This window comes from Balaenoptera borealis, assembly GCF_965194805.1.
Source record: "Balaenoptera borealis genome assembly, chromosome: 16".
Classification (NCBI taxonomy): domain Eukaryota; kingdom Metazoa; phylum Chordata; class Mammalia; order Artiodactyla; family Balaenopteridae; genus Balaenoptera; species Balaenoptera borealis.
The window spans coordinates 24,666,397-24,693,788 of NC_138872.1; the positions used below are offsets into that span (position 1 = coordinate 24,666,397).

The following is a 27,392-nucleotide window of genomic DNA, read 5'->3' on the forward strand; positions in this document are numbered from 1 at the left end:
ATATAGCAGACAATAAGTACCTTTTACAAATTATATGATTCATGCATGAATGTATCTATCCATTATATTACAGGTACTTTGTTAGGCACTGGAGATTCAGGATTGAAAAAGACAGACAATTTTTTTTATGGATTCGCAGTCTATAGGGAGTCAAACATTAAATAAATAAGGGCACAGATAATTAGGGTAATTGCCATCAAGATAAGCTCTATGAGGAATGCTATGAGAATGTATAACAGGAAAGGTAATCTAGTTCAGTTGTGGGGTGGGATCAGCAAAGGCTTCCCCAAGGTAATGAAGAGATGAGTAAGACTGACAGAAAAGGATTAGATGTGGGGTGTGGGAGTGTCATTTTAGGCAAAGGAACAGTGTGTGCAAAGGTCCCATGGTGAAGAGGAGAAAGAATGCCAGTGTATTCTTCCTAGAGCAGGGGTCAGTCAACAAACTTTTTCTGCAAAGGGCCAGATATGAATATTTCAGTCTTTCAAGCCATATGGTCCTTGTAGTAACTACTCAACTTTGCTGTTGTAGTGCAAAAGCAGGCATAGACATGTAAACAGATGGCTGTGGCTGTATTCCCATAAAACTTTATTTTACAAAAACAGGGTCCAATTTGGCCTAAGGGCACTAGTTTGCCAACCCCTATTCTAGAGCATTCTAAGAGAATGATGGTATGTGATGAAACTGATGAGGTAGGTACAACATTCTTATGAGGCTGATATTAATTTCTCCATTTTATGGATGTGGAAATTGTGGTTCAGAGACATGAAGTAACCTGTCCAAGGTCACCCAGCTGATAGTTGGTAGATCCATGATATAAAAGCAGTCTGTTTGACTCCAAAGATCATGTCCCTCTCTCCTTTGAAAAAAAAACTTTATTACTTTATCTGATTACAGATGTAACTATCATTCAAATATCAGACATTTCATAAGTATATAATAGAGATGATCCATGCCTTCAAAATCTCAACTTTTCAAAAAATCTCACGGGCAATAATTTAGTATGTATTCCTCCAACTGCTTTTTTCTGTAGATATAACATATATTGTTCTATTTAAAAGTAAAAATGGGATTATATTAGTCACAGTGTCTACAACATCCTTTTTTTTTTTTTTTTTTACTTACCAGTATAACATGGACATTTTTCCATGTCAATATCAAGATACATGGATTTACCTAATTATTTATAATGATGCATCATAGTTCATTAAACAGTTTAACCAGTTTCCTATTGATGGATATTTGGGTGGTTTCCAATGTAACTTTGAATATCCTTGCCTGATATCTTTAGGTGCTTGAGTAACACCTGTGGTGATACCAACTCTCCTATGCTGTCTTTCAAGTGATGTTATAGGACCTTCCACACAGCAGGCTTTTGGGGGTTACATGGGTATCTTGGGGTCATTTTACTTCTTAAATATATAAATAATGACAGGACAGCTTTGAATAAAAGATTTGTTCAGTAGAACAATTCTTATATATCAAAGCAAAATTCTGATATCTTGGAAAATCTGTTTTCTCACTCAGTATATGAAATATCATATTTTATTCCACGAATATTTTCTTAAGTGTCTACTCTGTGCCGTGCACTGCCTGATGCACTGGGAACACTGATGAACAAGACAGACAAGGTCCTTGTTCACCTGGACATTATATTCTTAATTACTTTTACTTTATTCAGGTTGTACTATCTTGATCTACCATAGAAAACATAAATTTACCTCATATTGAGAAGCTAACTTTAGCTGACTATGAAATAAGGAGATAATAAGCTTAGAAATTTAAAGAGTTTTTATGATATTCTTCTCTCACACCTCAAATAACTCCGGGATATACCTGTTTGCTTCTTTTTTTTTTTTTTTTTTTTAATTAAATTATACTCATCCTCATCAGTTCACTCAGTCCCATGTAATTAATTTTTTTTTTCATCTTGATTTTTGTTAGCACTTTTATGAGTTCATCAGTTTTTCATTAGAGTTCTGAAAATGCTTATTCATTCAGTTCAGCAGTACGGTCAGTTACCAGAAACCTGTACTTGTCAGAGTCTTTTCCCTGAATTTCTTAAAGATGAAACCCTTTTATAGGAACATATTTGCAAAAGCATCAGAGTACACCCAGAACTGTCTGTAAATGACAAAAGACTTAAAAATGACCACAGTTAAAAATTTGATGAAAGTTCATAATAATGTAGTTGACAAGAAAATTAGTTATTTCTGAGATATACATTTTAAGGTAATAACTAGGATTATGACTTATAACATTATACCAGAACATAAAAGATTTTTAGAAATTTCATGTAATGTCTGAAACATTTATATTAACATCTTTCCATACAAATAACCCAATGAAAGTTTAGTATTAGTTGTTTTGTTTGTTTGTTTTTTTATACTGCAGGTTCTTATTAGGCATCAATTTTATACACATCAGTGTATACATGTCAATCCCAATCGCCCAATTCAGCACAACACCATCCCCACCCCACCGCAGTTTTCCCCCCTTGGTGTCCATATGTCCGTTCTCTACATCTGTGTCTCAACTTCTGCCCTGCAAACCGGCTCATCTGTACCATTTTTCTAGGTTCCACATACATGCGTTAATATACGATATTTGTTTTTCTCTTTCTGACTTACTTCACTCTGTATGACAGTCTCTAGATCCATCCACTTCTCAACAAATGACTCAATTTTGTTCCTTTTTATGGCTGAGTAATATTCCATTGTATATATGTACCACAACTTCTTTATCCATTCGCCTGTTGATGGGCATTTAGGTTGCTTCCATGACCTGGCTATTGTAAATAGTGCTGCAATGAACATTCGGGTGCATGTGTCTTTTTGAATTATGGTTTTCTCTGGGTATATGCCCAGTAGTGGGATTGCTGGGTCATATGGTAATTCTATTTTTAGTTTTTTAAGGAACCTCCATATTGTTCTCCATAGTGGCTGTATCAATTTACATTCCCACCAACAGTGCAAGAGGGTTCCCTTTTCTCCACACCCTCTCCAGCATTTGTTGTTTGTAGGTTTTCTGATGATGCCCATTCTAACTGGTGTGAGGTGATACCTCATTGTAGTTTTGATTTGCATTTCTCTAATAATTAGTGATGTTGAGCATCTTTTCATGTGCTTCGTGGCCGTCTGCATGTCTTCTTTGGAGAAATGTCTATTTAGGTCTTCTGCCCATTTTTGGATTGGGGTGTTTGTTTCTTTAATATTGAGCTGAATGAGCTGTTTATATATTTTGGAGATTAATCCTTTGTCCGTTGATTCATTTGCAAATATTTTCTCCCATTCTGAGGGTTGTCTTTTCGTCTTGTTTATGGTTTCCTTTGCTGTGCAAAAGCTTTGACGTTTCCTTAGGTCCCATTCGTTTATTTTCGTTTTTATTTCCATTACTCTAGGAGGTGGATCAAAAAAGATCTTGCTGTGATTTATGTCAAAGAGTGTTCTTCCTATGTTTTCCTCTAAGAGTTTTATAGTGTCCAGTCTTACATTTAGGTCTCGAATCCATTTTGAGTTTATTTTTGTGTATGGTGTTAGGGAGTATTCTAATTTCATTCTTTTACATGTAGCTGTCCAGTTTTCCCAGCACCACTTATTGAAGAGACTGTCTTTTCTCCATTGTATATCTTTGCCTCCTTTGTCATAGATTAGTTGACCATAGGTGCATGGGTTTATCTCTGGGCTTTCTATCTTGTTCCATTGATCTATGTTTCTGTTTTTGTGCCAGTGCCATATTGTCTTGATTACTGTAGCTTTGTAGTATAGTCTGAAGTCAGGGAGTCTGATTCCTCCAGCTCCGTTTTTTTCCCTCAAGACTGCTTTGGCTATTCGGGGTCTTTTGTGTCTCCATACAAATTTTAAGATGATTTATTCTAGTTCCGTAAAAAATGCCATTGGTAATTTGATAGGGATTGCATTGAATCTGTAGATTGCTTTGGGTAGTATAGTCATTTTCACAATGTTGATTCTTCCAATCCAAGAACATGGTATATCTCTCCATCTGTTGGTATCATCTTTAATTTCTTTCATCAGTGTCTTATAGTTTTCTGCATACAGGTCTTTTGTCTCCCTAGGTAGGTTTATTCCTAGGTATTTTATTCTTTTTGTTGCAATGGTAAATGGGAGTGTTTCCATAATTTCTCTTTCAGATTCTTCATCATTAGTGTATAGGAATGCAAGAGATTTCTGTGCATTAATTTTGTATCCTGCAACTTTACCATATTCATTAATTAGCTCTAGCAGTTTTCTGGTGGCAGTTTTAGGATTCTCTATGTATAATATCATGTCATCCGCAAACAGTGACAGTTTTACTTCTTCTTTTCCAATTTGTATTCCTTTTATTTCTTTTTCTTCTCTGATTGCCGTGGCTAGGACTTCCAGAACTATGTTGAATAATAGTGGTGAGAGTGGACATCCTTGTCTCGTTCCTGATCTTAGAGGAAATGCTTTCAGTTTTTCACCATTGAGAATGATGTTTGCTGTGGGTTTGTCATATATGGCCTTTATTATTCTGAGGTAGGTTCCCTCTATGCCCACTTTCTGGAGAGTTTTTATCATAAATGGGTGTTGAATTTTGTCAAAAGCTTTTTCTGCATCAATTGAGATGATCATATGGTTTTTCTTCTTCAATTTGTTAATATGGTGTATCACATTGATTGATTTGCGTATATTGAAGAATCCTTGCATCCCTGGGATAAATCCCACTTGATCGTGGTGTATGATCCTTTTAATGTGTTGTTGGATTCTGTTTGCTAGTATTTTGTTGAGGATTTTTGCATCTATATTCATCAGTGATATTGGTCTGTAATTTTCTTTCTTTGTAGTGTCTTTGTCTGGTTTTGGTATCAGGGTGATGGTGGCCTCATAGAATGAGTTTGGGAGTGTTCCTTCCTCTGCAATTTTTTGGAAGAGTTTGAGAAGGATAGGTGTTAGCTCTTCTCTAAATGTTTGATAGAATTCACCTGTGAAGCCATCTGGTCCTGGACTTTTGTTTGTTGGAAGATTTTTAATCACAGTTTCAATTTCATTGCTTGTGATTGGTCTGTTCATATTTTCTGTTTCTTCCTGGTTCAGTCTTGGAAGGTTATACCTTTCTAAGAATTTGTCCATTTCTTCCAGGTTGTCCATTTTATTGGCATAAAGTTGCTTGTATTAGTCTCTTAGGATGCTTTGTATTTCTGCAGTGTCTGTTGTAACTTCTCCTTTTTCATTTCTGATTTTATTGATTTGAGTCCTCTTCCTCTTTTTCTTGATGAGTCTGGCTAATGGCTTATCAATTTTGTTTATCTTCTCAAAGAACCAGCTTTTAGTTTTATTGATCTTTGCTATTGTTTTCTTTGTTTCTATTTCATTTATTTCTGCTCTGATCTTTATGATTTCTTCCCTTCTGCTAACTTTGGGTTTTGTTTGTTCTTCTTTCTCTAGTTCCTTTAGGTGTAAGGTTAGATTGTTTACTTGAGATTTTTCTTGTTTCTTTAGGTAGGCTTGTATAGCTATAAACTTCCCTCTTAGAACTGCTTTTGCTGCATCCCATAGGTTTTGGGTCGTCGTGTTTTCATTGTCATTTGTCTCTAGGTATTTTTTGATTTCCTCTTTGATTTCTTCAGTGATCTCTTGGTTATTTAGTAACGTATTGTTTAGCCTCCATGTGTTTGTCTTTTTAACGTTTTTTTCCCTGTAATTCATTTCTAGTCTCATAGCATTGTGGTCAGAAAAGATGCTTGATATGATTTCAATTTTCTTAAATTTACTGAGGCTTGATTTGTGACCCAAGATGTGATCTATCCTGGAGAATGTTCCGTGCGTACTTGAGAAGAACGTGTAATCTGCTGTTTTTGGATGGAATGTCCTATAAATATCAATTAAATCTATCTGGTCTATTGTGTCATTTAAAGCTTCTGTTTCCTTATTTATTTTCATTTTGGATGATCTGTCCATTGGTGTAAGTGAGGTGTTAAAGTCCCCCACTATTATTGTGTTACTGTCAATTTCCTCTTTTATAGCTGTTAGCAGTTGCCTTATGTATTGAGGTGCTCCTATGTTGGGTGCATATATATTTATAATTGTTATATCTTCTTCTTGGATTGATCCCTTGATCATTATGTAGTGTCCTTCTTTGTCTCTTGTAACATTCTTTAAAGTCTATTTTATCTGATATGAGTATAGCTACTCCAGCTTTCTTTTGATTTCCATTTGCATGGAATATCTTTTCACCTGTTTGCTTCTTAAGTTGGATGTTTTTGGTATTTCCTTCATATTTTAGTTAAGATATGAAGCTTCCTAATTTCAAAACTTACTACACTACAAAGTTATAGGAATCAAAACACTGTGGTACTGGCAGGAGGATGAACATATCAATGGAATAGAATTGAGAGTTCAGAAATAAACCTATCTATGATCAATTGATTTTTCACAAGGGTGCCAAGATCATTCAATGGAGAATAGTCTCTTCAGCAAACTATGCTAATACAACTAAATATTCACATACAAAAGAATGAAGTTTGACCCTTAACTCATACCACATACAGAAAGTAACTCATAATGGATAAAAGGCCTAAATGTAAGACCGAAAACTATAAAGCTCTTAGAAAGAAACACTGAAGTAAATCCTCATGATTTTGGATTTGGCAATGGTTTCTTATATATGACACCAAAAGCACAAACAACAAAAGAAAAAAAATAGATAAACTAAACTGCATCAAAATTTTAAATTTTTGTGTATCAAAGGACACTGTCAAGAGAGTGAAAAGACAACCCAAAAAATGAGGAAAATGTTTGCAACCAAATACCTGATAAGGGTCTAGTACCCCAAATAAATAAAGAACACTTACAGTTCAACAACCCAATTAAAAGATGGGCAAAGGACTTGAAAAGACATTTCTCCAAAGAAGATATACAAATGTCCATCAACAAATGAATTGATAAACAAAATGTGGTATATTCATACAATGAAATATTATTCAGCCATTAAAAGGAATGAAATACTGATATGTGCTACAACATGGATGAACCTTGAAAACATTATGCTAAGTGAAAGAAGCCAGACACAAAAGGTCATGTATTGTATGGAGTATCTAGCATAGGCAAATATATAGAGACAGAAGGCAAATTAATGATTGCTTATGGATGGGAAAATGGGGGATTGGGAGGAGGGCAATATCTAGATATCTAAGGCTTTCTTTTTTTTTTTTAATTTATTTATTTATTTATTTTTGGCTCTGTTGGGTCTTCCTTGCGGTGCGCGGGCTTCTCATTGTCGTGGCTTCTCTTGTTGCGGAGCACGGGCTCTAGGCGCGCAGGCTTTCAGTAGTTGTGGCCCATGGGCTCAGTAGTTGTGGCTCACGGGCTCTAGAGCTCAGGCTCAGTAGTTGTGGCGCAGGGGCTTAGTTGCTCCATGGCATGTGGTATCTTCCCGGGCCGTGGCTCGAACCCATGTCCCTTGCATTGGCAGGCGGATTCTTAACCACTGCGCCACCAGGGAAGACCTAAGGCTTTCTTTTTGATGATGAAAATGTTCTAAAAAATTGACTGTGGTTATGGTTGGACCTATCTGGTTGTGACTATACTAAAAAACCATTGAACTGTACACTTTAAATTAGTGAATTGTACAGTATGTGAACTGTATCTCAATAAAGCTGTTTTAAAAAGACAAAGAATATGTCAATATCAACAACAGCTGAACACATGCAAACTCTAAAACCCAGCAATCCTAGCCCTAGGTATATATCTAGCAGAAAATTATACACATTTACCCAAAGACATGAGCAAGAATGTTCATAACAGTACTATTAAAAATAGAACTAGGGACTTCCCTGGTGGTCCAATGGTTAAGAATACACCTTCCAATGCAGGGGACGCGGGTTCAATCCCTGGTCAGGGAACTAAGATCCCGCATGCCATGGGGCAACTAAACCCACATGCGGCAACTAGAGAGAAGCCTGTGTGCCGCAACTGCTGAGCCCGTGTGCTCTGGTTCCCGCGCACCACAACTGGAGAAGCCCGTGTGCCACAACTAGAGAGAAGCCTGAAACAAAGAGCCTGGGCAACGAAGACCCAGCACAGCCAAAATTAAAAAAAAAAAAAAAGACCTAAAGTGGAAACTGAAATGCTCATCATCAGTAGAATGGAAAAATTGTGACAAATTCAGATAATGAACCATATGAAGCAATGAAAAGGAACAAACTACAACTACATGCAACAATATAGATGAATCTCAAAAACACAAAATTGAGCAAAAGAAGCCAGACTCAAAAGAGCACATTTTGTATGCTTCCGTTTATATAAAGTTTAACACCCGATGAGCCTAATCTATGAAGTTAGACGTCAGAATATTATTTACCCTCAGGGGTGTGGGTAATAACTGGAAAGGGAGAACAAAGGGGCTTTTGTGGGGCTGGTAATGTTCTATTTCTTGATTTGGATGTTTGGACATGTGTGTTCATTTTGTGAAAATTCTTCAGGATTTACACTTATGAATTGTGTATTTTCATGTCGTTATGTTATACTCTAATAAAAAGTTTTAAATTTTCAGAATATTTTTGAAATCAGGTTTTTTTGTTTGTTTGTTTGTTTTTTATTTTTGGCTGCGTTGGGTCTTCGTTGCTGTGCATGGGCTTTCTCTGGTTGCGGCGAACGGGGGCTACTCTTCATTGTGTTGCGTGGGCTTCTCATTGCAGTGGCTTCTCTTATTGTGGAGCACGGGCTCTAGGCACGTGGGCTTCAGTAGTTGTGGCACGCGGGCTCTAGAGCACAGCCTCAGTAGTTGTGGTGCACGAGCTTAGTTGCTCCGCAGCATGTGGGATCTTCCTGGGCCAGGGCTTGAACCCATGTCCCCTGAATTGGCAAGCGGATTCTTAACCACTGTGCCACCAGGGAAGCCCTGAGATCAGGTTTTTAAGTCCTAAGAATACTTCTCCTTTTTTTGTGGTCATTTCTTGATACTATTCCATTTTTTTCAATTGTGTAGTTATCACTCTATTTCTATTTTTCGATCTTTTCTTCCTAAGAGCAATCTTTTTCCTATTGTCTGAAAATTGTTGAGCTGATTGTGTAATAACAAGTCACTTTACTGCCATCTACTGGTAAATTACCATAATAAAGTTACACATTACAATGTCTACCAGTGAGTGGCACCCATTTACAAGTGATGTCCTCCTGCAAGACACAATTCGCCAAACCAAAGGTGATAGATAGCCTTGTCATTTGGCACTGTTGTGATGAATCCCACAGACAGCAGAATGTTGATGCTCTCTAAGTGATTTTATTCTATCTTCATTTTTTTTTCCTGTTTGATGTTGTTCTTAAAAACATGGTTTTAAGTATTCACTATCAATCTTATCACTGCAAAGCTTAAGCCCATTGGACAAACATATGAAAACAGAAGTTCCATAAATGCCAATCAAATTGTTCACATCAAAGAATAATTGATTTACTTTTTCTTTATCTAAATCTGAATCCAGAATAGTCCTTGATGTCTTAGGACTGCTTTTCTTGCTCAAAACATTTTGTGAAATAGCCTGGTAACCTCTTCAGAGGCCTCTATTAGTCTGCTGCTTGTTGAGGCTATCATAAGTGCTAGGCACTCTTCTAAACATTTTATATCTACTAATTCATTTAATCCACTACTAATTCATTTAATCCACTACTAATTCATTTAATCTTCTAATCCTCATCTGTAAGGTACCCTAATTATCCACACCTTGCAGATGAGGCAACTGCAGCACAAAAAAAGTTAAGTTATATTACAGGTGATGATATTACAAAAATACTTTCTTTGGGGAGCTTATAGTCTGTTGGGAACACAAAACAAAATACAAACCATGTAAGGATTTAAAAACAAACAAAATAAAGGAAAAAACACTTTGGACACTATAGGATGAGTCATTTTTCTTCCTTTTGGTCCAAGTTCCCTCATCTGTATGACGAGAACTTTGGATTTGTTCAAGGTCTCAGAACTTGAGGATTTTGACTTCAGAGTCCAATCTTGTAATCACTGTGCTCTACCTAGTGCCATTTCATGGCCTGTTTCTGTTCCTTTGCTGCCTTCATGTGGGCAACACATATCTATGTTACCTATGCTCCTGCTATTTTCACCTATGGGATGTTTAGGTGCCCAAATGGGGCCCTGGCTGCTAGCTCCCTACATCCTTGCTAATACCAGGAAAACCTCCTTTGGTTTAAGGACATGAATAATAAGTCAAAAAAATGAGGATATTGGCTCAGGCCCTGGCATATTTTTTAAAATTGTGATAAAAAATATATAACATAAATTTTGCCATTTTAACTATTTTTTCAGTGTATAGCTCTGTGGCACTAAGTACACTACATTGCTGTGCAATCATCACCACCATCCATCTCCAGAACGTTTTTTATCTTTCCCTACTGAAACTCTGTACCCATTAAAGAGTAACTCTCCATTACCCCCTCTCTCCAGCTGTTGGCAATCAGTATTCTACTCTGTCCCTATGAATTTGACTACGCTAAGAACCTCATGTAAGAGGACTCATATAGTATTGTAGTTGTCCTTTTGTGACTGGCTTATTTCACTAAGCATAATGTGTTCAGGGTTCACCCATGTTACAGCACATGTCAAAATTTCCTTCCTTTTTAAAGCTGAATAATATTCCATTGTATGTGTATGCCACATTTTGTTTATCTATTCATCTGATACACATGGGCTGCTTCCACCTTTTGGCTATAGTGAATAATGCTGCTATGAACATGGGTGTACAAATATCTGTTTAAGTCCCTGCTTCTACTTTTTTGGGGTAAATATCCAGAAGCAGGATTTCTGGATCAGATGGTAATTCTATATTTAACTTTTTGAGGAAACTTCAAACTGTTTTCCACAGCTGCTGCTGTGGTAGTAACACAGGAACGTAGGTAAAAGTTTATCAGGTATACACTTAAGAGGTTTGCATTTTCATGTATGTAAATCATACCTCACTTTTTAAAAGTTAAAAGAAAAAGCTTAAAAAATTTTTTCCAGGCTCTTGTAAATCCTTTTGATGTTAATTTCATGGGCTCAAGCGCCTGAGGTGCCCCCTTTTGGCCATCTGTGGTTCTCTTTATTTTTCTCTGCCCTTTTGGGCCCAGTACAGAAACAAATATTTACTGAGCATCTCCTCTGTGCCAGACCCTGTGCTACGTGCTGAGGAAACGGGGGTAAGCAAAATCGATAACGTCTCCCTCCTAATGGAGTCCACATCCTTATGGCGAAGACAGGCAATAACCTAGTGAGTCCTATTGAGGACAAGTAAGAACCTGCCTGGGGAGTCCTCAGGGAAGATGTCCTTGGGGTAGTGATATTTGAGCTGGGATCTGAAGGCTGATAAATTATCTAAGGTGGTGGTGGGGGAAGCATTTCAGGAGGAAGGATCAGCACGTGCAAGGGTCCTGAGAAGGAAGGAAGTACAATGTGTGAAGATCAATGTAGTTACAGTCCAGAGAGAGGGGAAGAGGGCCCTGAGATAAGTCTGGAGATGTGGGAAGGGCAAGAGTGAGACATCTATTTGGCCTTTATCTTAAGAGCAATGTGAGTCATCAAATAGTTTTAAGTAGGGGAGAGACATGATCAGATTTCTGACTTAGAAACATTACTCTGATAGCAGGGTGGCGAATAGATTGGAGGGGAGCTGGGGAGAATGTGGAAAGGCCTTAGATGGCTACTGCATCAGTCGAAGCATATAGTGTGTACTCAATAAATATTTGTGGAATGAAAGGACTCCTAACTCTTTTTCTTAGATGAGACCAATATGCCTGAGCTGTGTAATCAGCTAACAATCCACCTGCTCTTCTATCTAACATGATGCTTGTAATATACCCTTAACTCCCATTTTACAGATGAGAAAGCTGAGATTGAGGCAAAGAAAATCGCACAACCATCAAGAGTGAAAGCCAGATCTGAATCCAGGCCTGTATGACAGACATCAAGCCCAGTGCTGGGGAGGCCTCTTGACATTTGGGGAGAGGGGAGGGGGGCCACACTCCCTTGTACCCACGAGCTTGCTAGGGAAAAAGTAGAGAGGGACTTATAGGCAAATAATAAAGGCTAAAGGTTATCTTTATCACCACTGACGTTATTAGATACTATGTGTCCGGCACTCTGCCAACTGCTTTCCATGCTTTCCCTCATTTCCTCTTTGCAAAGACTATTATTACCTCCATATCTCAGGTGCATAAACCGAGGCTTGGAGAGTTGACTTGCCCAAGGACACTCAGCTAGAGAGCTCCTATAGGACTGTGCAGCGACTCCAAAGTGGGGGCAGCAGCCACTGGCGATATTACAGCTCCAGGATACAGACAAACCCATTGAATCCCGGCTCTGAGCTTTGCACCCACCTGAGCCGGCACACGCTCTGGCCCGCTCGGCCCCGCTCGGCCCCGCGCGGCCCCGCGCTCCTGGAGACGCTTGGTCACGTGACCAAAGCCCCGCCCCCCCCGGTCGGCCCCGCCCTCTCCCGCGCTCCCTCCCTCTCTCCCTCCCTCCCCCTCCCTCCCCGGCCCGGTCCGGCCCATCCCCCTCCCCGCCGGCTCCCTGAGGCCCAGCCGGGTCGGGCTGCGGGCGGCCGGGCGCCGACGGCCGGACAGACGGGCGCACGCGAGGACGGACGGACGGACGGACACACGGAGGGCCGCGGGCACGCACGGCCCGGGCCGGTGCTCCGAGGCCCGCCCGGGAGGGCTGGGGCCGCGCTCAGGTGAGGTGACGGCGACGCGGGCCCGTAAGGGGTGGGCCCGCTGGGCGTCTGCGGTGCCGGCCCGGCTGGCTCCGCGGGAAGGAGGCGCCGCCCGGGTCCGGCGCGGGAAAATGGCGCCGGCGGACCGTGGAGCACGGCCCCTGTGCGGGCCCGGCCCGGAGCCGCCCCGCCCGCCGCGCTCGTGTCCCCGTCGCCATGTTGGGGAGCGGGCCCGGGGCCTGCGAGCGCGGGTGCTGGGGAGAGCTGGGGGTCTGGCAGGGTTGGGGAGGGTGCGGGACACGGTGTCTGGGGCGCTGAGGGAGTGCTGAGCCAGTCGGGGTCTGCACAGGGTGGCGCTCCAGGTCCGAAGAACTGGCGGGAGCCGGACGTGTGGTCGTGGCCGGGGTCGCGGAGAAGGAGCGTTGGGTCCAAACGGAACCGGGTTCAGGATCGGTGGGGTTAGGGGTGCAGGACCTGGAGCTGGGTTAGGCCGTGGGACCCCAGGCTGGCAGGGCGCGGAGGGGCGTAGGATTTGAGTTCAGGCTGTCAGGGCTGGGACAGTTCTTTGCGGGGGGTGGTGAAAGGGTTGATTAGAATTGGGGGCCCTTTCGGTACTGAGGCGGGTATCAGATTGGGGTAGTCCTCAGAGTCGCGGGGCAAGTCCGTGTAACTCCTAAGGGACTGAGGACATATATGCCCCCAGGATCCTCCACTCCTTATTGGCGAGAGCAACAGAAAAAAGTAAGGCTTTGATGAAGAAGAGAAGGGGGATTGAGGTTTGGGTGCAGGAGCTGGCCAGCAAAAGGGAAGCAGAGTGTAACTGGTGTGCAAGATGAGAGAGAGCCTCCATCAACTTAGGGAGTTTGTGTCTTTAAAAGGAGGGACCGGGCTGTTTGTGGGCGGTGACCCAAGGTGTCTTCCCAGGAAGGGGACAGCCCACTGTTTTTTAAGAGCAGTGTCACCTGGGGAGGTCATCAGAAAGGCATTATCGAAGCTGGTGAGAATGGTAAAGGAGTGAATGTGTAAAAACTACAAAGTCCTTGGATCATGTAACGATTTCAGATCATGTAGTGATTTTCGCTGAGATACGGACAGGTAAAGTTGACTTCTTGAGATCTTACCAGTAAATGGCAGAAGTAGTACTGGAACTCAGGCCTGTTGCCTCCTGATTCACCACCACTGCCTTAGAGGAATTTGCCAGGTGGGAGAAAAGTGTTAAGAAGTCAAGCATGGCAGCGTATAGCAAAGAAGTATTAAGTAATTTATTTTATTTTTATGGTGAGTTTGTCAGTACAGAAACTGAGGGGGATACAGGAAAACTATAGGTAACCAGCTGTTTGATCATTTCTAGTGCACTTGCATTGGTGCAAAGAAGTTATCTTCAGGATCCTTTTGACTTACAACTTTGTAGAGTTTTAAGAGATGCTCCTTCTCTTCTAGGTGTTTGCTGTACAGCAAAAGGACACAAAAAGCCTAAAAAAATAGCAGTGAACAAGGGTAAAGACCCAGGATCTCTATCATGATCAAACTTTTTTTTTTTTAGTTAATTAATTAATTAATTAATTTTTGGCTGCATTGGGTCTTCGTTGTGCTCAGTAGTTATGGCTTGCGGGCTCTAGAGCACAGGCTCAGTAGTTGTAGCGCACGGGCTTAGTTGCTCCGTGGCATGTGGGATCTTCCCGGACCAGGGCTCAAACCCGTGTCCCCTGCATTGGCAGGCGGATTCTTAACCACTGCACCACCGGGGAAGTCCCTATCATGATCAAACTTTAATTGAAGCTTGATCATGATAGTGAAGAGTTCAAAGTCCCCATGGGCTATGAGAGAGTTCTCAGTCATGATATAGTAGTCCCAGGGCTCCCATATAATCAAAAAAGACTTTCAACAAAAAGGTTATGAGGATGTTCATAGCAATAAAATTTTCAATGTATGTTCAGTACCCTTATACAGCAACACAATTCATTTGTTTTGGGTCTTTCTAATTCAGGAAGGCCTAATCTTGTCGGTACCATAGGCCCCTTTAGCATCTAGCGAAGCTCATGAATCCCTCTCAGAATAATATTTTTAATTGCATAAAACAAAATACATTGGGTTATAGAGAAACCAATTATGTTGAAATACAGTTACCACAATATACAAATTGTGATATAGTAATATAGATATACTTCTTTATCAGCAAATTAAGAAATCAGATCTAGTGGTGGGTCTGATAATTATATCAGATGAACATAAATAATTCTTTAAGACATTTGCAATAACTGTAATATGATATAAAGATATCTGTGATTACTGTGGCAGAATCACAGATACTGCTAATACCAGAACGGTTTATTGCCTGCATTCATATTTGAAGAAAATGGTAACTTTCAGTTAGAGGTTAGTGAAAATAAAGAGGTAATTTTTTTCCTATCCAAGTTCACAGATCCCCCTCCCCCCCGCCCCTGAATTCTGTCTGTGGACTCCCATCTATGAACCCCAGGTTAAGGAACCACAAAGGATGTCTTCCATTCAACAGACATTTACTATGCGCTAAGATATCTATTATGTCAACCATTATGCTAGGCTCTGAGGAATCAAAGGTCTTTAAGGCAGGGCAGGGTCTTTTCACTTTGGATATTCAGTCCCATGAGAGAAGTGAACAAGTAAACAATGACAGTTCAGGATGTTAAATGCCAAAGGAGAGTTATCATAGGTTCTGAGGACACAGGTAGGCATGTCTCTGCCCTAGGAATCAGGGAATCAGGGAAGGCTTTGGAAACGAGTGAGACTTGAGATGTGTCGTGAAGGGTAGAGGAGTTTGCCAGATGCAGAATTGGAAAGAAGAGCTTTCAGGTAAGGGCATGCATTTTCAGGGAATGTAATTTAATGTGGTTGGAGTATAGTGTGTGTGTGAAAGAGTGGTTGGAGATGAGACTGGGAAGGTTGTTTGGAACCTGGTTGTGGAGGACCTTGCTAAGGAATTTGGACTGAATCCTTAGCTTTTAGAGAGGCTTTCAAGAAGCGGAGTTACGATGAGGTTTAATTTTTAGGAGATAAATGGATGTGTTTTGCAGGGAGGGTAGACTGGGAGATCAGGGAAGAAGTAATGAGGGAATGAGGGCCTGAACCAAGGCAGAAGCTGTGAGCATTGAACAGAGTTAGACTTTTCAGGTATTGATATAATTACATTGTGAGTGATGAGAGAGAGGGGGAGTTTTTTCGATTTCTAGTTTGGGGTGGTGGCTGTCAAAGAGGTTAAAAAAAAGGGTGAAAGGAAAGTGAGTAAGAATTGTCACAGATAAGGGAGAAGATGGTTTTTGGTAGAATAATAGACTTTTGGAAACCATTGCAAAACTGTCAAGTGTGATGTCATTTATTGCTTGAGGAAATCATATGTGTCAACAGTGAAAGACTGGGAAAATATTCCTAGAGTATAGGAAAATCACAGCTATCAATGTCAGGGGTTGGCAAACTATGGCCCATAGGTCAAATCTGTTCCACCACCTATTTATGTAAATAAAGTTTTATTGCAACACAGGCACACTCATTTACATATTGTCTTTGGCTGCTTTCACAGTACCAATGGTAGAGTTGAGTAGTTGTGACAGAGAATATATAGCTCACAAAACTGAAAAATATTTACTTTCTGGCCGTTTACCAAAGGTGTTTGCCGGTTCCTGATCTGTGTGTCTGAATGTTGGACATTAAACTTCTGATTTACCATCCAGTTCCTACACGAGAAGAATAACCATCTTGACACTGTCTTTCTGGCTGGGTTCCCCATGCTCTGCGTATCTGCAGCATGACATAGACCCCTGAGTATTTTATTTTTATTTATTTATTTATTTAAATCTTTACATTTATTTTTATTTTTTAATTTATTTATTTTATTTATATATTTTTGGCTGCATTGGGTCTTCGTTGCTGTGCACGGGCTTTCTCTAGTTGCGGCGAGTGGGGACTGCTCTTCATTGCGGTGCATGGGCTTCTCATTGCAGTGGCTTCTCTTGTTGCGGAACATGGGCTCTAGGCATGAGGGCTTCAGTAGTTGTGGCACGTGGGCTCAGTAGTTGTGGCGCACGGGCTTAGTTGCTCCGCGGCATGTGGGATCTTCCCAGACCAGGGCTCGAACCCGTGTGCCCTGCATTGGCAGGCAGATTCTTAACCACTGTGCCAGCAGGGAAGCCCCCCACCAAGTATTTTATATTGGTCAGTGATGCCAAGGTTTACTGTTTTGGGGTCCACTGTGGCAACTGTGGTTAGTGCCAGGTTTTTACAGTTTAGACCTTGCCGGGGCTTGTTTTGTCATTTTTCTATTGGGTTGTCTTTTTCAAAAGATTTCTTTATATTTTCTGATTATTAATCCTTCCTTGGTTATACGTATTACAGATACCATTTCCCAATTTGTTGCTAATCTTTTTAAATCTGTAAGCTGTCTTTTGTTAAGAAGAAGTAGTGACACAGAGACACAGATGTAGAGAACAAACATATGGACACCAAGGGGGGAAAGTGGTGGTGGGATGAACTGGGAGATTGGGATTGACATGTATACACTAATATGTATAAAATGGATAACTAATAAGAACCTGCTGTATAAAAAAAATAAATAAAATAAAATTCAAAAATAAATAAATAAATAAAATGGAGAAAAAAGACGCTCTGAATTTTAATAAAGTCAAATTTATCTATCTTTTCTGCCCCCAAGATTTTGAAGTTATTCTTTATATTATCTTTTTGAATCTCTATTGTTGTGCCTTTTATGTTTAGCTCTCTATCTGGAATTGACTCCTGTGTGCGGTGTGAGGTAGGGTCAGTTCATTTTTTCCTAAGTACAATTAATTTTCCCGGCACCATTTATTGAATGGCACTTATTTTCAAATTATGAGCCCTTTTTTGGTGAAGTCTTATCTAAGGTCCTATTTCCAGCTGCACTGCTTGTGTACCTTGGACAAGTTGTATAACCTCTTTGTGCCTCAGTTTCCTCATCTTTAAAGTAAGAATAATAGAGTTTTTGTGAGGAGTAAGTTAATTCATATAACGTGAGAACAGTGTGGCATCTAGAAAATGCTCAATAATGTTAGCTGTTATTTAGCATTATTGTTCATTTCAGATACCTAGGCACAGAGTGGAAGCTCAATATGCTCAACACAGTTGTAGAATTAATTTGATTTTCAGGTCAAAGCAGAATGGCTGAGACTTAAGTGTTGCAGGAGATGCTTCCAAGTTGCTGTTTAATTTTAGCTGCTGCCTTAGACTATCTGCTGGAATAGAACTCCTCCCTGTAGTTCTTTGCAGTCCTCACTACTCTCTTGCTTTGTTCATTTACTTTGTCATCCTATAGGCATTTGATTTTCTGGTTCTAAATTTACCGAAGTTTTAAATATTACCTCTCCTAAACCAATAAATGACATATTGGGATATTGTCAGGATGGCCAGAAATTGACAGATGAGTTTGTGGGCAGGTAAAAACTAAAATCTGTTTCTAAGGCTGAATCATTCTTGGTCATAATGAATAAATTGATAATTGAAATTAAAAGATGAGATGAAATTCAAATCATTGAATATTTAGGCATCTACTATGTGCTGGGTACTGTATTAGAAATTACCACATTGGTAATAGAAAAGAAAACTAGCTGACCAGCTTTATGAAATACTACAGAAGAGATCTTTTTACTTATGATATGGAGCTATTTTCCAAGAGAGCATTTGGATGACAGAGAGGAAATATAGGCATTTATTCACTTGTCAAACATTTATTGAACCCTACCACGTACATTGGGCTAGAACTTTGCAGAATACAAGGATTAATCTAGCCAGGATTTCAGTGTCATGTGGGGTGTATATATAACGTGTTATGGAGCTGGGATATCAGAGGATGGTACCTCAAAGAGGTGGCCTTTAAGCAGGACTGCCCAAAACGTTTAGGATCTTCATACTTAGAGATGAGACAGTATTTTTCCAGGCTGAGTGAAAGCATGAGTGTCGAGATGGGTGTTTAGGAGATAGTAAAGAGTCTAGTTTGGTTGGTGATCAGGACTGTCACAGGGCTGTTGTTGAAGTTGAGACTGGAAATGGAGATTGAACAACAGCAATAATAATAGCAGTAGCTCTCATTTTTTACATGTGTATTACTTGCCAGATAATGTGCCAGGCATTTCATAAGTGGCATTTCATTTAATCCTCACAACAACCCTGTGAGATAGGCACCAATTTTTATCCCCTTTTTATAGACAAAGAAACTCAGAAATAGAACTAACAATTGACAGAGAATGAATTTGGGTCTAGGCAGTCTAATTCCAAAGCCTGTGTTCTTAGTCTCTGCATGCTATACATGGAAAGCTTTGAATCCTTTTCAGTTCCAGGCTGAGAAGTTTGGAATTGTTTGACTAGGTAATGGGAATTCATCAAAAGTTCTTGACCATACGGTGACATAATGAAATCTGTACATTAGGAAAGTAAGCCTGGTCATGGAGTGTAGGAGCAGCATGGGGAGAAAGGAGAGATATGGAGCTAGTTTACTCTCTCCCTCCTCACTAGATTGTTTGTTCCTTAAGGGCTGGGGCTATATCTCTTTGTCTCTCTCTCCCTTCCTTCAGCTGTGGTGTCTACTTACTGTGTTGTCTGGCACATTTATTTATTTTTAAAAATTTAATCTTTTTCTACCTTACCTTGTTCTAAAAAGGACTTAAGGTGGCTGCCCAGGAGCTCAGTAAACATTTGCTGAGTTAATTAATAAATGACTAGAGGTATATATAGATGTGTACATAAAGGGAGTACTATGGCTTTGTTGAAGGGAGTAAATGCAGCCTTATAATTTGGTGATAAGCTATGTTTTATATATAGACCCTATAAAAGCAAAAGGCCAGAACCACATCTTTTTTAACTTGTGAAGAATTGTATATTCTGTGTCAGTTAGAACATTAACAATCAGTTAATATTAACTATGTTAGTTAGAAACCCAAAAACTCATAGAAACAGAGAGTAGAATAGAATGGTGGTTGTCAGGGGCTGGGAGATGGGGGAAATGGGGAGATGTTGGTCAAAGGGTATAAACTTTCAGTTATAATATGAATAAGTTCTGGGGCTGTAACATACAGCATGGTGACTATAGTTAACAGTACTGTATTACATACTTGAAAGTTGCTAAGAGAATAGATCTTAAATATTCTCACCATACACCTAAAAATGGTAATTATGTGATGTGATGGATATGTTAACTAACTTTCTTGTGATAATCATTTCTCTGTATATGTGTATCCATCTCATTGTACACCTTAAACCTACACAATATTGTATGTCAGTTATATCTCAATAAAGCTGGGAGAAAAACTATGTCAGTTTTAATAATATTAATGATCACCAAATTCAAAGGGTATTCATACTTTAAATAGATATTTAGGTTTGTATTCAGCATTAGTCAGCTGCAAATCCCCCCATACGCAAAGAGGCAACAAAAGTTACCAGTAACCAGCTCCTTTACTGACACTGAACCTGTTGAATATTAGTTCCATAGTACCATTTATGTACATTTTCTAAAGATCAGTCAGCAGCAGTCTCTCACAGGAAGAAATACTTGTTGCAAATTTGTGAATCAGATTCCTGTTTTGGATTTTACTTAGGGAAATTATTCATAAGATTAAGTCCCTTGCCATAATTTTAAATGTTATTTGGAAGTAATTCTGTGTCCCTTCTGTAAAATACAGACTTTAAAAATTCAAACATTGGGAGAAATTCAAAGACACAAAGAAATACCAAATACCAGTAAAGGTAGGAAGATGTTAGGTAAACCAGCATTTGAGTAGACTTAATAAGACAAGTCAATGGACCTTAAATAGTGGATTTATTAAATAAACATTCTTTTCCATTGTGGGTATTAGCTGTCGGTAGTATGTACATATACATGCATGCACATATCGATGTGAAATATATTGATATAATTAATATAAGTACATTTGAATTTAGAGATGCTTCCTAAAGAAAATGAGCCTTCATCTGAGTTCTTTTAGGTTATGTTTAACTCTTCAGTGTATGTGGGGATAACTCATTCAGAAGCATTACAATCAGAAAGATTAACTGTGTAGAAAAAGTCAGTATATGTTGACTGCCTACCACTGTTGAGGGCTGTATACAGTTGATTAGTTAGTTTCTGCCTTCCAAGAATCAAATTCATTTGGGGAAGTGAAGTGAACATAAAAAGAGGGGAAAGCGTGTTTTAAATGAAATAGTTCGTGCTTTGGGAGTTCAGGAGAGATCACTTCTACTTGGAGAATCAGGGAAGGCTTCTAGAAAAGGTGGTATATTAGTTTCCTAGGGCTGCCATAACAAACTACCACAAACTGGGTGACTTAAAACAACAAAAATTTATTCTCTCACAGTTCTTGAGGCTAGAACCTGAATTCAAGGTGTCAGCAGGGCCACGTTCCCTCTGAGACTTCCATCAATTCTTTTTAAATTTATTTATTTATTTTTGACTGTGTTGGGTCTTTGTTGCTGCGCGCAGGCTTTCTCTAGTTGCAGCGAGTGGGAGCTACTCTTCGTTGTGGTGTGCGGGCTTCTCATTGAGGTGGCATCTCTTGTTGCAGAGCATGGGCACTAGGCGCACAGGCTCAGTAGTTGTGGCTCACGGGCTTAGTTGCTCTGCAGCATGTGGGATCTTCCTGGACCAGGGCTCAAACCCATGTCCCCTGAATTGGCAGACGGATCCTTAACCACCGTGCCACCAGGGAAATCCCGAGACTTCCATCAATTCTTGACAATTCTTGGTTTGCGACTATATCACTCCAGTCTCTGTGTCTGTTGTCACAGGCATTCTACCTGTGTGTCTCTGTCTCTGTGTGCAAATTTCTCTCTTATAAGGGCACCAGTCATATTGGATTGGGGGTCTACCTCATCTTAACTAATTGCATCTGTACTGATTCTATTTCCAAATCAGGTCACATTCTGTGGTACTGGGAGTTAGTACTTTAAATATCTTTTGGGGAGACACAATTCAACTTAAAACAGGTGACATGATACGGAAGTATTAAATTAAAATTTACTAATTAAATGGAAGAGTCAAATTGCAACGAAATGAGTTAAGGAAAAAAGAACCAGAGGAATGATGGACACAGGAAAGCATAAGGAATATTTAGGAAATGAGATAGAGAAGTCTGGTTTGCTGGTGTATTGAGTTGTGAGGAGATGAAGCCAGAGTATTGTATCGGGTCCTAGACACCAGATCTAGCATATTTGAATGCTGCTGAGTGGGTAGTGTGTGGCAGCAGTATAGCCCTGCAGAATTTTGAAATGGTGGATAACTAATTCAAACTTTGGATAATTAATGCAAGCTTTAGGAAGATTCTATGATCAGGTGAACATGGATGAGTAGACACCCTGAAGAAAAACAGATGGTCAGTGATTTAACACACGCAGCCTCCCTCATTTGCCTATGCCAGTAACTTTTCACCAAGACAGTCAAGGTATTCCTCATATGTAAAAAACAAAAATACCACGACAACAAATGAGAGTTTTACTAGCCTCTTGGTCAGTCATCTGTGGGCCTTGAGATACATCTGCTTTTTAGGGTCTCTGTTCTATTCAAAAGCCTCTCTATGGATTTAAATATTGATAATCATGTTGTTCTTCATTTTCTTTCAAACCTTTCTTCAAAATCACCTAGTTTCCATCGTATTTTTTACCTCTTGAGTTTTCTCTGAACGCTTTTCAGTTTTTTCATCTCTTTTAAAAACATCTGACTAATGGAAAGAATTGAGGAAGATTATGTACTATCCAAGCCAATGATACCTTCGTTTTCTGTGTCCTTTAAATGATAGTTATGTTGACTTTTGTCCACAATAGGACTGTATTCAAATTGTGAATATTCATTCAAATTGTGGTCAGCAGTGCTCAGGTGCTTTTCCTTATTTGTGCCCAGGCATTTCTTCCTGATTCTATATTTGCATTGCTTATACTTTCTCTAAGAGCATGTGTCTTCATGAAATTTCTAAAATTATGTTTAAATATTACAGACAAATAAACACATAATGTCCTAGTCATCATATGCATATGGTCTTTTCATATAGTTTTTTTTTAAATTATTTATTTATTTATTTATTTTTGGCTGTGTTGGGTCTTCGTTTCTGTGCGAGGGCTCTCTCCAGTTGCGGCGAGCGGGGGCCACTCTTCATCGCGGTGCACAGGCCTCTCACTGTCGCGGCCTCTCTTGTTGCGGAGCACAAGCTCCAGACGCGCAGGCTCAGTAGTTGTGGCTCACGGGCCTAGTTGCTCTGCGGTATGTGGGATCTTCCCAGACCAGGGCTTGAACCCGTGTCCCCTGCATTGGCAGGCAGACTGCCAACTACTGCGCCACCAGGGAAGCCCCATATAGTTTTTTATAGTCTTCTTTCATTTGTCCTTATATTGATATACTTTTCCACATATAGTTAGTATTTTTAATGAATAGATAATAAAGTTTAAATACTCTCTGGTTATTTGGCATTTGGATGATTTCCAGTATGTTTTTATTTTTGATTTGCAATTCTAAATTATACTGCTGTAACACCTTTTTATAACCCCCCCCCAATTTTTTTCTTAGAGTATATTCCCTAAAATAATTCAATTAAGTCTAAGGATATCACTTTTTAGCCATATTGTTATTCTTTAGAACAACTACCAGTTGTTAATATTAGATTTTATAATTTTTTTCTTCTAGTATAATAGTGGTGTGTCACAGTTTTGTGGGAGTTTCGATATTTTAAATGTTTTATTATGAAAAATTTCAAACATACCAAAAACACCCTCCCAGAAATAGTACAATGAACACCCTTATTCAGCATGTTGCCATATGCTTACTTATATACTTATTATGTTAAACCTTTTAAAAATAAAGACATTGGACTTCCCTGGCGGTTCGGTGGTTAGGACTTGGTGCTTCCAATGCCAGGGGCGTGGGTTCGATCCCTGGGTCAAGGAGCTAGGATCCTGTATGGCGCGTGGTGCGGCCCCCAAAAAATAAAAAAAAAATTAAAAAAAAATAAAAATAAATAAAATTGACATCATAGTATTATGCCTTTAAATACTTTAGCATGTATCTCTTACAAATAAGAACATTTTCCTACATTATCACAACACCATTATCACACCGAACAAAATTATCAGTAATTCCTTAATGTTTCTAACATTAAGTCTATATTTGTTTCTCCAGTTGTCTCCATAGTGACTTATAACTGCCTGGTTCAAAGTGGAATCAAATTAAGAACTATGCATTGTATCTGTATGTTGCTGTTTTTGTAGTCTTTTTTTTTAATCCTGGAACAATTCGCATTTCTTATCTGCTTCCTCACCTTTTTTTTCCCCCATGGCACTGATTTGTTGAGATCCGAGCAGTTTTCTTGTTGTATGTCCCACATCCTGGATATATCTGATTGTTTTCTTTTTTTAAACTTTATTTATTTATTTATTTATTTATGGCCGTGTTGGGTCTTCGTTGCGGCACGTGGGATCTTCGTTGACATGTGGGCTCTTAGTTGAGGCATGCGTGTGGGATCAAGTTCCCTGACCAGGGATCAAACCCAGGCCCCCTGCATTGGGAGCACGGAGTCTTGACCACTGGACCACCAGGGAAGTCCCTTAACTTGTTCTTTTGTTCCTTGTATTTCCCTAAACTGGAAGGTTTAAGACTTGATTAGATTCTAGCTAAACATTTTGGCAAAAATATTTAATAAATAATCTTTACATTGCATCATATCATGAGGTGCATAAATGTCTGGTTGTCCCACTGTTGATGATAACTTTGATCATAGGGTTAAGGTTGTGACTGCCAGATCTCTCCATTGCGAAGTTGCATTTTTTCTTTTGTAACTAACAAATTTTTAAAAAATTTTTATCAATGATGAGTATTTTTCAATCTCGTTTGAACCAGTTTTTCATATCATTTGACCCTTTGTTCAGTGTAGATTTGATATTTTCAAGTTTGTACTATGCATTTTAAAATTTTATACAGTGTAACAAAGAATGGTGCATTGTTATAAAAGATAAATTTCAAGTTTCAAAATATAACTAAAATCAAATGTAATTTAACCAAAAAAAAAAAAAACCACCTTACAGATTGCAAATATGTAATAGAGGGCATTTCTTCGACAGAATTTTGTGATTAGTCATGTTTGCTATTTTAAAAATCATTCTAGGGACTTCCCTGGTGGCACAGTGGTTAAGAATCCTCCTGCCAATGCGGGAGACATGAGTTTGATCCCTGGTCCGGGAAGATCCCACATGCCATGGAGCACCTAAGCCCGTGCCCCACAAATGCTGAGCCTGTGTGCCTAGAGCCCATGCTCCACAACAAGAGAAGCCACCACAATGAGAAGCCCCCATGCCGCAACGAAGAGTAGACCCCCCTCGCCACAGCTAGAGAAAGCCCATGCGCAGCAATGAAGACACAGTGCAGCCAAAAATAAATAAATTACTTAATTAATTTTTTTTAAAAAGCATTCTAAGCAGGCAAAATTGAGAAACATAAAGCTCTTGAATAAAAAATTTCTTTTATTTTTCTTTTTGAAATGGAGGTAAATCCTGAATTCATAAGCTGTTTCACAAACCCACCCCAGAAGCACTCAGAATTTATTTTTGTTTCTTGTCCTCTTGAGTGTTTCATTTGGCTGTCTTTTATATACCAATTCTTTATCAATTTTAAATAGCTATTTTTTTCTGTCATTCCTATTGTAGATTTTTTTATTCCATTTTCTGCTGCAAATAATGCTCAAATAGGATTTTCCTTTCAAACCACAAAGGCAGTATAGGCTTATTGAACAAGTTGGGTATCATCTGAGGTGCACAAAGAGAAAGCCAACCATCCCCTCCTCTCCAGTTCATATCCTCCAGCATACCCAACTAGCCTAATGTGATTCTTCCATGTTTTTCTCTATGCTCTTAGAAACACAAATATACATACTGATTCATATTCTGTCTTATTTTGTAAGATTTTCATGATGCCATATGCATTATACTACAACTTCTATTTTTTACTTTATAGGGTATCATACATTTTCTTCCATATCACTAAACAGATATCTAATTCATTTTTTCGTGCTGCATAATAGTCCATTTATGTAGATTTCTCTCAATGGGCATTCAGGTTGTTTCCGATCTTTTTTCCCATCACAAACAGTAGACATCTTTATACATATATCTTTAAGAAATGAAGCTTTTACTTCTGTCAGATAAATTCCCAAGTATGGGTTATTTCAATATTATGAACTGCCAGGTTATTTTCCATAAGGGTGGTTGCAGTTCTTATTCCTGCTGGCACTGGATAACAGGTATCTTTTCAGTTTTTGCCTATCAGCTGGGTGAAAAGTGTTTTCTTATTTTAATTTTCGTTTCCCTGACCATTAATAAATCGCATACATTCATTGTCCAATTTGCATTCCCTATTCTGCAAATCATCTTTGCCAATACTTTAACTTATTTTTCTCTTGGGTTGTTAATTTTTTACTTTTTAATCAATTTGGGGATGCTTTTGTGTATTTCGGGTATTAACCCCTTTTTTGTCACATTGTGCAAATATATTATCCCAGCCTTTCATTTGGCTTTTGACTTTGTGGTTTCTTTGACATATAGACTGTTTTAAATATCTAATTATGTCTGTCAGTCTTCTTCTTTATGATTTCTAGATTCATGTCTTGCTCACCACCATTCCACTGAAGTTAATAATTCTTCTAAATTTTTTTCTATATTTTTGTTTTGTTAATTTTTAACCTTAATTTTGTTTTTCTTGTTTTTGCAACTGGGACAGAAATTTATTTCTTTGTTTTTTAATATAAATGAACCTGTTTATTATGCCATTGAATTTCTTCTCCTGATCAAAAAATTATCTCTTCTTCATTATTTAGGGATAAGATTATTTTAAGTAATCTCTCTTGAATTTTGAAAAAATGCTTTTCTGGTTGTTCCAAGTCAGTTTGGATGCTCTACCTGTGTTTAAAAATAATAGTGTATTCATCTAATAACAGTTCTGTCTGCAGGTTTGCCAAGTGTATTCTGGGTCATCAATAATGATGAAATGGTAGCTACAGGCTAGCTGTAGCTGAAAGCTGATCTAAGGACTCCAGTGTTTGATTTTAAAAGAAAGTGACAATTGTAAGAGCATAAAGCAGAAAAAAAAAAAAAAAGGCTTGACAAAACTGTGAATGCACTTGACCCTCTGTATCCATAGGTTCCTCATCTGCATATTAAACCAACCAGGGATTGAAAACATTCCCCCCCAAAATTCCAGAAAGTTCCAAAGAGCAAAACTTGAATTTGTCAAGTTTTTGGAAACTATTTGGCTGGAAACTATTTACATTGTATTTACAACTATTTACATATCATTTACATTGTGTTAGGTATTATAGGTAATCTAGAGATGACTTATAGTATATGGGTAAGTTGTGCTGTTATATGCAAATACTACAGCATTTTATATAAGGGACTTGAGCATCTGCAGATTTTGGTTTTGCGGGGCGGTCCTGGAATCAGTCCCCCATGGATACCGAGGGATGACTCTGTGTTAAAACAGTGGAGAAGAAGAAACACTGGCAGACTCTTAGAATGATGGCCTAAGGACTTTTGTAATTTAGAGCCCAGATTTCATGATTTAACAGTTTCTTGTTAGAAACTTAATAGAGAAAGAAAAGCGATTGTTTTCTCAAGTTGCCTGCCAACACTTTCTTCAGGAAAGGCAACATTCATTATCATTATATAACCTGCTTCTCTAGTG

At 38.9% G+C, this 27,392-nt stretch overlaps 1 protein-coding gene and 1 long non-coding RNA gene across 14 annotated transcripts in view; one reads left to right on the forward strand and one right to left on the reverse strand.

The window, feature by feature from the left end:
* Positions 1-1,006: 1,006 nt before the first annotated feature.
* Positions 1,007-12,490, reverse strand: LOC309612796. Its single transcript, XR_014235368.1, has 2 exons — positions 7,487-12,490; positions 1,007-7,169 (listed from the first exon to the last, which is right to left on the reverse strand). It is a non-coding gene; the product is annotated as an uncharacterized lncRNA (long non-coding RNA).
* The window catches only part of NCOA6 (nuclear receptor coactivator 6), a 99,295-nt gene continuing 84,382 nt past the window's right edge, over positions 12,480-27,392 (forward strand). For 11 of the 13 annotated variants that reach the window (XR_014235359.1, XR_014235360.1, XM_082358792.1 and 8 more), the window contains exon 1: positions 12,569-12,700. The gene's annotated coding sequence lies outside the window, so the exon portion shown is untranslated. Of the gene's footprint in view, positions 12,701-27,392 lie in introns of all 13 variants that reach the window. The other 2 variants (XM_082358793.1, XM_082358797.1) reach the window with 2 other exon arrangements.